This window comes from Mirounga leonina, unplaced genomic scaffold, assembly GCF_011800145.1.
Source record: "Mirounga leonina isolate KUSES-001 unplaced genomic scaffold, KU_Mleo_1.0 Mir_197, whole genome shotgun sequence".
Taxonomy (NCBI): domain Eukaryota; kingdom Metazoa; phylum Chordata; class Mammalia; order Carnivora; family Phocidae; genus Mirounga; species Mirounga leonina.
Genome location: NW_023270494.1, coordinates 4,769,187 through 4,781,907, shown reverse-complemented (window position 1 = coordinate 4,781,907; position 12,721 = coordinate 4,769,187). Strand labels below are relative to the sequence as shown.

Sequence of the window (12,721 nt, the reverse complement as noted above, 5' to 3'; positions counted from 1 at the left end):
AGGTGCCCCCCAAAATACATTTAAACAACAGCAACAATACACATTTACCGGAGGAGGATTTTTGCTAGCATTTTCTTAGAAGATGCAATGCAAAAAAGAAAAAAAAGGAAAGAAAGAAAGAAAAAGGGACATGTAAGCCATTCTGTAGTAGCAGGCTGCCATCTGTCCTAGAGCAGACATCATTCCTCACGTGTGTCTGGGGATGCAGCATAACTATCTGGGGGGGTGTTTAAATGGACTCGTTCACTTTCCTCCATAAGAGCTTGCATTACAAATTCTATTTTTTAAGATTTTATTTATTTGACAGAGACACAGTGAGAGAGGAAACACAAGCAGGGGGAGTGGGAGAGGGAGAAGCAGGCTTCCCGCAGAGCAGGGAGCTCGATGCGGGGCTTGATCCCAGGACCCTGGGATCATGACCTGAGCCAAAGGCAGACGCTTAACAATTGAGCCACCCAGGTGCCCCTACAAATTCTTTCTAATTGACATCTAATTCAGAAATCATGAAATTCACCATTTTAAAGTGTACAATTTAGTGTTTCTTTTTTAGTATATTCATGAGGTTGTGCAGAGAAGCACCATGATCTAATTCTAGAACATTCTCATCACCCCAGAAAGAAGCCCCATGCCTTTTAGCAGTCATTCCTCCATTGTCTGGCCTGGCGTTGGCAAACACCAGTCTGCTTTCTGTCTCTATGGATTTGCCTGTTTAGCCGTTTCTATGAATGGGAGAGCTCACTTTTACCTGTGATATTTAACTGTAAGAAGGATGAGTTTTACGGCAAGGTAAATTCAGCCAAGAGGACAGATAATACCTTGTTTTCTATTGTTTTTTTTTAAAGACCGTTTAGAAGTTTGGAGATTTTTATAGTTGGCTTACAAATTTGAAGAAATTCAGTGGAGTGTGATTTTCAGACTTTATGGCACATGTCCTGCAGGGAGTCAGGAAGCTGTGTGGTCAGCTAGAATCCTTAGAGAAATGTCATTTGTGTGGAGCACTAAACTCTTTTGTTCCAGGTTGCGTAAAGTTTTGGTTTTCTTTCTCGAAGTTGACATAAAGCCAGTTGTTTGTTGATCCTATATAAATAATTTATAAATGCTACTGCAGAATTAATACAAGTGATTTTATTGACTCTTTAAGCACGTGACTGCTTACCCAGGTGTATTAGTTTTCTATCATGGTATAATCATAGATTACCCCAAAACTTAGCCCCTTAAAATGACACACACTTACCGTCTTTCAGTCTCTGTGGGTCAGGAATCGGCGTGGCTAGGCTGGGTCCTTGGCTCAGGGTCTGTCACAAGGCTGGGTTGGGCTTAACTGGGGAAGGACCCACTGCTCAGCTCACTCTTGCAGGAGTCAGCTCCTCAGAGGCTCCTGGATAAGAATCTTTGTTTCTCATGACTGTTGGCCAAAGGCCACCCTGTTTCTTGTTACATGGAGCTGTCCTCAGGGCAGCTCACAACGTGGGAGCTGTCTTCATCAGAGAAAGCAAGTAAGAAGAGCCAGAGAATGGTAGCAAGACAGAATTCACAGTCTTTTGTTACTTAATCTCAAAAGTGACATCCCATCACTTGTGCTGTATTCTTTTTGTTAGACGCAAGTCAGTAGTTCTGGATGGTATTCCACAAGGGGTGAGTACCAGGAGTCAGGGATCCTCTGGACCATCTTACGAGGCTGCTTATCACACCAGGCTTAAACTCCCTTGCATTTAAGCTCACACTGGGTAGGCCCTGCATTCCCACATCACACCTCCTGGGCTCTCACTCCATTTGCTCATAATGGATCTGCAAAACGAGGCTGGTAGAGGTTAAGTAGCTTCTGTAAATGACACAGAATACTTCCCTCCAAGAAAGCCATAGCATCTCAAGTCGTGTCAAGAAGGAAATGAAATAGGGTGTGGTGCATAGTCAGGAACATGACTTCCGGGCTGCATCCAACCGATATGTGCAATCATACTCATTTGAAATTCTGTACTCACATTGTGTTTTCCGGGGTTTTGTTTTTACTCGGTTTTTTATGTCTATGAATAGTGTCGATCCTGGTGGGCTCTTCAGATGACTGGTAACATTAAGCTCATCTTTTAAATTTTTTTCATATTTGAGTTAAAAAGGAAATGTGACAATGAAATAAAGAGTTTAATTTTTATACTTGTCTCATACACTCTGTCAAATAATTTTATCTTCACATCTGTGCGTAGTAAAAGTCTTAGCTTGGTTTCACATGGGGGGTGTGTGTGCATAAATATGGGTGCAGTGCTCTTTTATCGAAAATTTAATGAGGTATATATTGAAATTTGGTTGAGACTTTGAACAACCTTGATTGAATCACAGATGTCTTCTCCACTAGTATGAAGAGCTCCCCAACCCCTCCCCAGGGTTTTCCCATACCCAAAGGCTTGAAAACTTTTGGTGGGAACATAAAATAGTGCAGCCTCTATGGATAACAATAGGGTGGTTCCAGAAAAAACTAAAACTAGAATTACCATATGATCCAGCAATTCCATTTCTGGGTATATACCCAACACCACTGAAAGCAAGAACTTGAAGAGATACTTATAACCCGTTTACAGCAGGATTATTATTATTATTTTTTTAAAGATTTTATTTATTTATTTGACAGAGAGAGACACAGTGAGAGAGGGAACACAAGCAGGGGGAGTGGGAGAGGGAGAAGCAGGCTCCCCGCCAAGCAGGGAGCCCAATGTGGGGCTCGATCCCAGAACCCTGGGATCATGACCCGAGCCGAAGGCAGGCGCTTAACGACTGAGCCACCCAGGCGCCCCAGCAGGATTATTTACAGTAGCCAAAAGGTGGCAACAACCCAAGTCTCCATCTGCAGATGAATGAACAAACGCAACTGGGCTGTCCATACAGGGGAGAATCGTTCAGCTGTGCAAAGGTGTAAAGCACTAACACCTACAACACAGATGAACCTTGAGAATATTACACTGAGATATGCCTGTCCCAAAAAGACAAAAAAAACGTGTGTCAAAAACCTAAAACAGTCAAATTCATAGAGACAGAAAGTAGAATAGTAGTTGCCAGGGCCTGGGTGGGTGGAGGAATGGGGAAGTGTGTTTAATGGGGTTAAAAAGAAAACCACAGGCCCAAAATGGCGTCACTTAAACCAAGTCGCCTAATCTGGACTTAACACCTACACTCCTTGCCAGTGTAGCCTGAACTGGTCAGTGAGGAATCTTCTGATCAGCATCGATGAGGTAATCTGTCACGTGGGCCTTCTCCAAACTGCAAAGGAAGATGAGGGAACCTGCGTGCCAAGACCCCCTGCCCTTCCCGCCAGGGAAGGTGATCATTTATCGGAGAGAGGGAGAGAGAGATCGCAAGCAAGGGGGAGGGGCAGAGGGAGAAGCAGACTCCGCCGAGCAGGGAGCCCGATGCGGGGCTCGATCCCAGGACCCTGAGATCACGACCTGAGCCGAAGGCAGACGCTTCACCGACGGAGCCCCCAGGCGCCCGAATTTTGTTTTTTGACAGCACGTATAGAGTGTCCTCTGGGGAAGGTAAGAGTCCTGTGGGTGGACAGTGGTGACGGTTGCGCATCGTGAATGTGCTTAATGCTGCTTAACTGTATACTTCAAAATGGTTAAGATGGTACATTTATGCGTGTTTCACTACAATTAAAAATAATAGGGGCGCCTGGGTGGCTCAGTCGTTAGGTGTCTGCCTTCGGCTCAGGTCATGGTCCCAGGGTCCTGGGATCGAGCCCCGCATCAGGCTCCCCGCTCAGTGGGGAGCCTGCTTCTCCCTCTCCCACTCCCCCTGCTTGTGTTCCCTCTCTCGCTGTGTCTCTCTCTGTCAAATAAAATCTTTAAAAATAGGGGCGCCTGGGTGGCTCAGTTGGTTGAGCGACTGCCTTCGGCTCAGGTCGTGATCCTGGAGTCCCGGGATCGAGTCCTGCATCGGGCTCCCTGCTCGGCGGGGAGCCTGCTTCTCCCTCTCCCACTCCCCCTGCTTGTGTTCCCTCTCTCGCTGTGTCTCTCTCTGTCAAATAAATAAATAAAATCTTTAAAAATAATAATAATAAACTGGGAGGAGCATAAGTGATTGTGTTTCAAGGGACCCCGGGACCGCCCCTAAATTGGAAGATTTACTGGAAGGAATCACGGGAATTAGCTTATAAGTGTACCCACGGCTAAGGTTTATTACGGTGACATGGTAAGGATGGGTCACGGGACGAAGACCCGGGCAGAGTCTGGAGGAATCCAGGCCCAGGCTTCCTTAGGCTCTCCCTCCCCTTGTAGCTGGGGCGCACGAGCACCTGGCCCTGGGGGCCCCAACAGACCAGGTTCGGCCAGTCGCTGCTGACAAAGCGCAAAGCCAGAGACACGAGTGGTGGGGAAACGAGAAAGGAATTTATTTCGGTGAGGCGGCAGTGGGAAGACAGCGTCTCAAAGACTGTCTCCAAGGTGCTGAAAACACTTCTAGGTTTATATAAGGACAGTGTGGGACAAAGGTGGGTGGGTATGTGCCAGTGGGCAGTGAAGGTCAGGTTGATTGTCAGTCACGTGGGGTCTTGCGGGCTCAGGACAGTCCTTATTGTTTTGAGGAGGTATTTCCAGTTCCCCTGTGGGATGCTTTGCCCGCAGGGTGTTAGGAGATAAGCTAGAAAGGAGAACTTAATTAGAAAGTACCAACTGAAGTCAGAATGGAGGGGGCTGACGTCCTCTTCCACCCTGCGAGATCGCTCAGAGAGCTCCCTCTTCCCCAGTGTGGAAAAGGCAGCAACACGTGTGTGACGTTCCTGCCCAGGAGAGCCCACCGGGGACACAGCCCCCAGGGTTTGCACTGGGCTCTCTCTGCCTGGCGCGAGCGGGGATGCCAGACCCCCGGAGAGAAAGCAGACGTTTATGTAACATAAACCACATCGTCTGCCCCCACAGCCAGGGCTCAGTGAGCCACCCTTAGCACTTAACTGTTGGCTAGAAGTGCTCGGAGAGCCTGCATGCCAGCCAAGGACCAGGTCTGCAAGCAGCTTCCCAGGATGGTGGTCTCAGACCTGCCGTGTTAATCCTGTCGTGCACAAGCCCAAAGCCGTGTTAAGAAGGGTCTTATAGATAAGGTTGGGATAGTTCTTTCTCATCACCAATGATAAGGAATGGAAAAGCCTACAGAGGGAAAGGTCTTGAAATGAACTAACCCTGAGTTTAATATCAGACATTTCCTTTAGGGCCACAATCCTTGGAATCCTTGCTCTGCCTGGGGCACCTGGGGCGCTCAGTCGGTGAAGCATCTGCCTTCGGCTCAGGTCGTGTTCCCAGGGTCCTGGGATCAAGCCCCACATTAGGCTCCCTGCTCAGCAGGGAGTCTGCTTCTTCCTCTCCCTCTGCCACTTGTGCTCTCTCAAACAAATAAATAAAATCTTAAAAAAAATTGCTCTGCCTTGCTTGTACTTGAGAACTATACCAGACTTTAATAGGTAAAAATCTCCAATTTCCCCCATCTGAGACTTCCCAGGAGCTTTGTATTAGGGTACTTTAGAACTGTCCTCAAGAATGATGATCTCCTGGGGCACCTGGGTGGCTCAGTCATTAAGCATCTGCCTTCGGCTCAGGTCATGATCCAGGGTCCTGGGATCGAGCCCCACATCGGGGTCCCTGTTCGGCAGGAGGCCTGCATCTCCCTCTCCCACTCCTCCTGCTTGTGTTCCCTCTCTCGCTGTCTCTCTTGTCAAATAAATAAATAAAATCTTAAAAAAAAAAAAAGAATGATGATCTCCTAAACCCATTTCTACGCATGCCTCATTTGAATAAATGTCAAAAACAGGATAGCGAGGATTTGAGGGATTCTAGAAACTGTCACTGCTCTTCTTGAATCATTTTATTATAAATTAAATCATTTAAATAGAATATGTGTATCCTTCCTTTTTCCCTCAAATTGAGACACTCATTTTGGTTTTTTAACACCTTTTTAAATTTAAATTTTATTTTTTAAGATTTTATTTATTTTAGAGAGATAGAACACAAGCAGGGAGAGGGGCAGGAGAGGAAGAGAGAAAATCCCAAGCAGACTCCGCACTGAGCACAAAGCCCGATTCGGGGCTCGATCCCAGGGCCCTGAGATCATGACCTGAGCTGAACTTGAGTCGGATGCTTACCCGACTGAGCCACGCAGGCACCCCAACACCTTTTTTTTAAAGTAAATTGTACACCCAATATGGGGCTCAAACTCATGACCCCGAGATCAAGAGTCGCATGCTCTACCAACCGAGCCAGCCAGACGCCCCTTGAGACACTCATTTTGTAATTGAAAAAAATATTCTTTGTAATATTGTAGTTTTGGAATGTTGGTGAGGTCCGGAGCCAATGGCCAAGAAATAATTCTTGAGACATCTTTGGTGCAAAAAGGCGATTTTATTAAACCATGGGGACAGGACCCATGGGCAGAAAGAGCTGCTGCATGGGGGTTGTGAGGAATGGCTGATTATATACTTGGGAGTTGGGGGAGGTAAGGAAAAAGGGAGGCGTCCAAAAGGACTTTCATATGCTAAGGAGGACCTACAAGATACTGGACACCTGGCTATTACCAACCTAAGGTTGTTTTTCCCTCTAGCAAAGAATTGAGACAGTTGGGAGTTTCCTGGAGGAATGTAACACATTTCCCCACCCAGAAATCGGGGGGGGGTTGCGGGGTGTCACCTTGTGCTTTGTCTTCAGCTTGCCTTCTGCGCTCTCATCAATATAACCTAAGTGTCCACTCTGTTATTTTTGGTCCTCCAAGAAAAGGGAAGTCTCGGGCAAAGTGGATCAAATTCCAGCCATAGAGTGGGACAGATGAATTACTGAAGAGATAATTGGGTTTGAAAAGTTAATGTCTCGGGGCGCCTGGGTGGCTCAGTTGGTTAAGCGACTGCCTTCGGCTCAGGTCATGATCCTGGAGTCCCTGGATCGAGTCCCGCATCGGGCTCCCTGCTCAGCAGGGAGTCTGCTTCTCCCTCTGACCCTCCCGACCCTCCCCCCTCTCATGTGCTCTCTCTCTCAGTCTCTCTCTCTCAAATAAATAAATAAAATCTTTAAAAAAAAAAAATTAAAAAAAAAAAAAAGTTAATGTCTCATTAAACTGTAACTACTTTGGCTTGTTTGGTTGGGTTCTTTTGGTTTAGTTCCCAGCAAGTAAAATACAGACAACTCTTCTCTACAATTCCTATTTCTGAAGAAGAGAACTGTCTATATTTTCTTAAGAAATATGGAAACCCAGGGGCACCTGGGTGGTTTAGTTGGTTAAGCATCCGCCTTCGGCTCAGGTCATGATCCCAGGGTCCTGGGATCGAGCCCCGCATCGGGCTCCCTGCTCAGCGGGGAGCCTGCTTCTCCCTCTCCCTCTGCTGTTTCCCCTGCTTGTGCTGTCTCTTTGTCAAATAAATAAATAAATCTTAAAAAAAAAGAAATATGGAAACCCATTCCATGGAAATATTCTGACTCTTAAAATTTTGTGTGATTTCTTTTTTGCTTGTTTCTTTAAAACCTTTTTACTTTATTGAATTAAAAAATAGAATATTATTATTAATTAAATAGACTTTAATTTCTAGTGCAATTGGGAGGAAGGTACAGAAATTTCCCATACATCCCGCCCCATTCATGCATAGTGTCCCCCACCATCGACATTCCCACTGGAGTGGCCCATTGGCTACTACTGATGAACCTCCACTGATACATCACCATCATCCAGAGTCCGTTGTTTACATTAGGGTGCATCCTCGTGTACATTCTGTGGGTTTGGACAAACGTAGCATGTATCCAACATTATAGTGTCATATGGAGTAGTTTCACTGCCTAAAGACCCTCTGTGCCTCTCCTATTTATCCTTCCTCCCGGCAACCTCTGATCTTTTTACCGTCTCCATAGTTCTGCCTTTTCCAGGATGTCATGTAGTTAGTTGGAAACACACAATCTGTAGCCTTTTCATTATTGGCTTCTTCCACTTAGTGCTATGCATTTAAGATTCCTCCATGCCTTTTCATGGCTTGATAGCTCATTTCTTCTTAGCGCTGAATAATATTCCCGTGTCTGGGTTGTTAAAAACAAGACAAGACCAGGCCTCAAATAAATTCCTTTATGCTAAGTCCCAAGTCACCTTCACCATTACCGTTTCAGCTCTCCCAGAAATGGAATCTTAAACCAGCTGATCAGGAATCTCCTGATGGACCCATGCTATCCCCTAAAGGAAAATAACCTTGCAATAACCAACCTGCTTTTTTTTTTGCCTGGTATAGCTCCCTTGTTTCTGCTTCCTGCTGCCTATAAAAGTCTTGCATTTTGTACAGCTCCTCGGAGCTCCTTTCTGTCTGCTAGATTGGATGCTGCTGGGTTCAAATACATTTTTGTTAACCTCTTAACATGTTTAATATGCCTCAGTTTATCTTTTAGCATGGTGTACACACCTTAGGTTTTGACATTATGAATAAGGCTTCCATAAACATTTCTGTGCAGCTTTTTGTGTAGACGTAAGTTTTCAACTCCTTTGGTAAATACCAACAGGCACAATGGCTAGATCGTATGATAAGAGTATGTTAGTTTGGTAAGAAACTGACAAACCGCCTTCCAAAGTGGCTGCACCATTTTGCATTCTCTACCAGCAATGCAGGGAAGTTCCTGTTGCTCCACAGCCTTAGCAGCATTTGGTGGCGTCAGTGTTGTGGGTTTTGGCCATTCTGATAGGTGTGTACCAGTATTTGCATTTCCCCGAAGACACTGGGGAGCACTTTTCATCTTTGTATTTGCCATCTGTTATCTTCTTTGGTGAGGTGTCTGTTAGGGTCTTTGTTTTTTGTGTATTTTGAATACAGTCCTTTATCAGATTTATCTTTTGTAAATATTTTCTCCCAATTGTCTATGGCTTATTTTATTATTCTCTTGAGTGTGATTTCTTTTTGTTGATCCATAATGTATTAAATTTTATGGGACACGTGGGTGGCTCAGTCAGTTGAGCGTCTGCCTTTGGCTCAGGTCATGATTCTGGGCTCCTGGGACTGAGTCCCACGTCGGGCTCCCTGCTCGGCGGGAAACCTGCTTCTCCCTCTCCCTCTGCCAGCCGCTCCCCCTGCTTGTGCTCTCTCTCTCTCTCTCTCAAATAAATAAATAAAATCTTAAAAAAATTTTTTTTATACTAGGAAGTATATTTTTTGTTAATTTGGTGGGCCAAGAAACTATGATGTTTTATAGTGGCTTTCAAACTTGACATTATTTTCAACTTTGTGTACAAATAGTCTGAACAGTCTGTGAGTCCTGGTATGTTTGGTTGTGACTTGGTTTTCTGAGCTGCTGTTAAATCTGGAAGGTTTAATGTTTTTATCAGGAGTAGCTCTGCCCCAATTCTGTGAGAACTGAGACAGATAATTTAAAGAAAAAACTGATTGCCATTTTAGAGACATCAAATCCAAAAGAGACTCATTTGGGCATTTCTTTTCGGCAGCATTTCAATTCGTAGGTCCTCTTATTTTCTTTTCTTCCTTAAAATGTTGTCAGATATTCCCAATTCTTCAATCTTCTTTGTTTATATTCTAAGCTTGTTTGGCTTTTTTTTTTTCCCCTTCTATTTTACATTTTAAAAGGGATCTTTGGGGATAATTGTCACATGAACTGAAAGCAAAGTCTTTTAATGACTCATCTTGTAGACACTGTGAGAGCATATTGAGAAAAAAGCAGATGTTTTTTTCTCTGCTTCTTTTATGTTGTTACAACCATTCAAATAAAAGAGGAGTACAGCAAATGTTGTCAGCTGGCATGTTGGGTAAGTAGTCTGTCGAATTGATGTGGCTGTCAGAGCGAGCCAGGCAGGAGCATCTGGGCTCCCTTTCCTCCTGAAGGTGGCTGGACCCAAATCCACACTGTGTGTGCGCTATTTTGCGAAAATGATTTGCTTTGCATCCAGAACTTGCTTTAGACTGAAGGCCATCATGGGGCATCCTGATTGGATGGGGGATTGTGGTGCAGTCGAAAGAATCCCCCCAAGGCAGAACAAAAGAGATAGAAGTTTATTGAATACACGGCAAGGGCGCAGCGGGCAGGACCTCAAAAGAGAGAGTCTGCCACGAGGTGGTGGTGAGGGGCTATAGTTACAGGGTGGAGTGAGGGAGTATGGGGACAGATGGAATTTTCCCTTTTTTGGTAACCTCAGGAACTGTGTCTGGTTGTAAGTAGTCCATTGGTCAGTTAGGGCCTGTGGTTTAATGAGCCTGTTTGCATTCAGCCTGGTGGTCGCCGTGGGCCCTTTTGCCTTGTTCAACTTTCCATTGCTCAAGCCTCAATGTTACAGTCATCATCTTGGCACCAGCAAACCCTCTGACTTAGGCACCATTTTGGCCTGTCTCTTTACTTTGCAGAATAAATAAGGTGCACTGTGTTTGGTATACAGTCTGTTTCCTTTCCTGAGAGATCAGCTTTATCATTTAATTCTTTTCTGGATCAGGATAATCATCGCAAGTGAAAGTGTAAATAGTGAAAGGCAAATAGCCCAAAGCAGGGCATGATTATTTGCATCTTTCATGTTAAATAGTGATACACTAGATGAGCCCCAGCACATTCACACAGTACCATCATGCCCTCCAAGACTGGACCTTCCAAGACTAATTTTCTATGTTTATAGACTTCACTATTAAATGCCAAGTGCTTAACTATACCAGACACTGTTGTAAGTACTTGGTCTTTCAGATAGCAGCCCCACTCTGAGGCTATCTAGGGGTCCCATCCTAATTATCCTCATTACCATAAACTCAGGGGTGCTCAAAGGGGCTCATATGAATAACAAAAGACCCTCCTATCACCCAGGAAATCCCAGGGGTTTTAGGAGCTCTGTGCTACAACTGGGGACAAAGCCCAAATATATTTCTTAATTTATTACAACTAGTATAGATCTGAGCTACAAGGTGACTCTTGGTAAGTAGTTGGCGACTGAGTAGTTATTGTTCCATTATGCTTTTGAAAATACGGAAACATGGCAGATTCAGAGGGAAGCCCTGGCATCATAAGGTGTAGACATGGAAGGAACCTCAAAGAATATTTAAAGCTTAGGACATGGTTACAGAAAAGTCTTCCTAATTCCCAATATAGCACAGAAACACACCTCTGTGTCCTAAGTCTTGGTGCAAACTGATCCCCACCCCGACTCCACCCAAAGCTAAGTCACCTAAATCTGTTGGGGTGCAGGACCCCAGTCCATTTCCTTATTATGTGAGCAGATGCATCATTTCGCACCCCATGGCCCATGATTTCTCTTGACCGTCTTCTTTCTGTTCTAGCCACTCCTGCAGCCTTAAGTTTTGTTGTTTTCTCTTGCCAATTTTTTCTTAAATCTGAAGAATACAGAAATATTTTTATTTTTTCATTTAATGATGCAAAACACAAATGCTGATTTGACATACATTCACATACAACTTTTTCTCTCACGTTTACAACTCAACAGATTGGTGAATCCAAAGGAACTAGTGTAATCACTATATGGAGCATATCATACTAGTATTTCAATAGTTTATTCCGACCCACTGCTTCTTTTATACTCGAAAACATCTTCATTATGTTGTCTGATGAGACAGATCCACAAGAGGACGGAGGTGCCCAAGGTCAGTCCAACTCTCAGCCAGTCGGGTCTGTCATGTGGCGGCTCCCGAATGTAGAACTTTGATCGCGCTGAAGAGCCGCTTGGGAGCCTTGGCAGGAGCCAGCAGCTTGGAGAACGGGTGCAACAACGCGGGCAGCGCCATCTTGCTAGGCAGGGCTTCTCTTGCCAAGTTTCTAAAAGGATTTTCTTGCAGCCAAAAGACAGGAGCCGTGTCCTTAAAAGGGGTAGAAAGTCCAAAAGCATGCTTTAAGTGTCCAGTAAGAAACCACTCATTCTGGCACATGGAGGGAAGAACTGCCTTGATAATGGTCACCTATGTAATCCTTTCAATTTAAGCAGTCTCCTCCTTTGCACTGTGGTCTCTGGATGGCTGGGCTATTCATCAGCGGGTAGTGGGGTTGTTGCTGCTACTGTTAACCTTAAAAATAAATAAAACCAGTCATTTTACCAGCAAAAGATGGGTTTATTTGGGAAGAGCAAAAAATGGCTTTACACCACGAACAAAATACAGCAGAACCACACGCAGGTCCACAGCACAAAGGAGAGCAGGCTCTTTTACGGCGCAAAGGCGCTGGCGGGAGGGCTGCTGTAAACAGAAAGTCCATTGGAGTAAACTGGGAGTTGGACGTATGGGGGCTTCTCATTGGCTGAGCTGTGACAGTCTGTCATGGGCTGGGCTGTGCCTCTCTCTCATTGGCTGGGCTATGACTGTCTCTCATTGGCTGGGTTGTTGCTTGGTGACGAGGAAACCTTCCTTCCTCCTGCTGGCATAGTAAGTAATAGCTGACCTTCCTGAGGCCTTGCACCTTTGGTCTCTTCCTATTGGATCTACCATGGACAGCCCAACTCCGTTTTAGTGAGGTTTTCCTTTATTAATTTTCACACTATTAATTTTATTTTATTTTATTTATTTATTTATTTATTTATTTATTTTTTTAAGATTTTATTTATTTATTTGAGAGAGAGAGTGAGAGAGAGAAAGAGCACAAGAGGGGGGAGGGTCAGAGGGAGAAGCAGACTCCCTGCCGAGCAGGGAGCCCGACGTGGGACTCGATCCCGGGACTCCAGGATCATGACCTGAGCCGAAGGCAGTCGCTTAACCAACTGAGCCACCCAGGCGCCCCTATTAATATTTTTTTTAAAG

The 12,721-nt window shown here is 44.9% G+C and overlaps 1 pseudogene; it reads right to left on the bottom strand.

Moving 5' to 3' along the window:
- Nucleotides 1-11,486: 11,486 nt before the first annotated feature.
- On the bottom strand, nt 11,487-12,111 carry LOC118024444 (annotated as a pseudogene).
- Between the last annotated feature and the right edge of the window lie 610 nt (nt 12,112-12,721).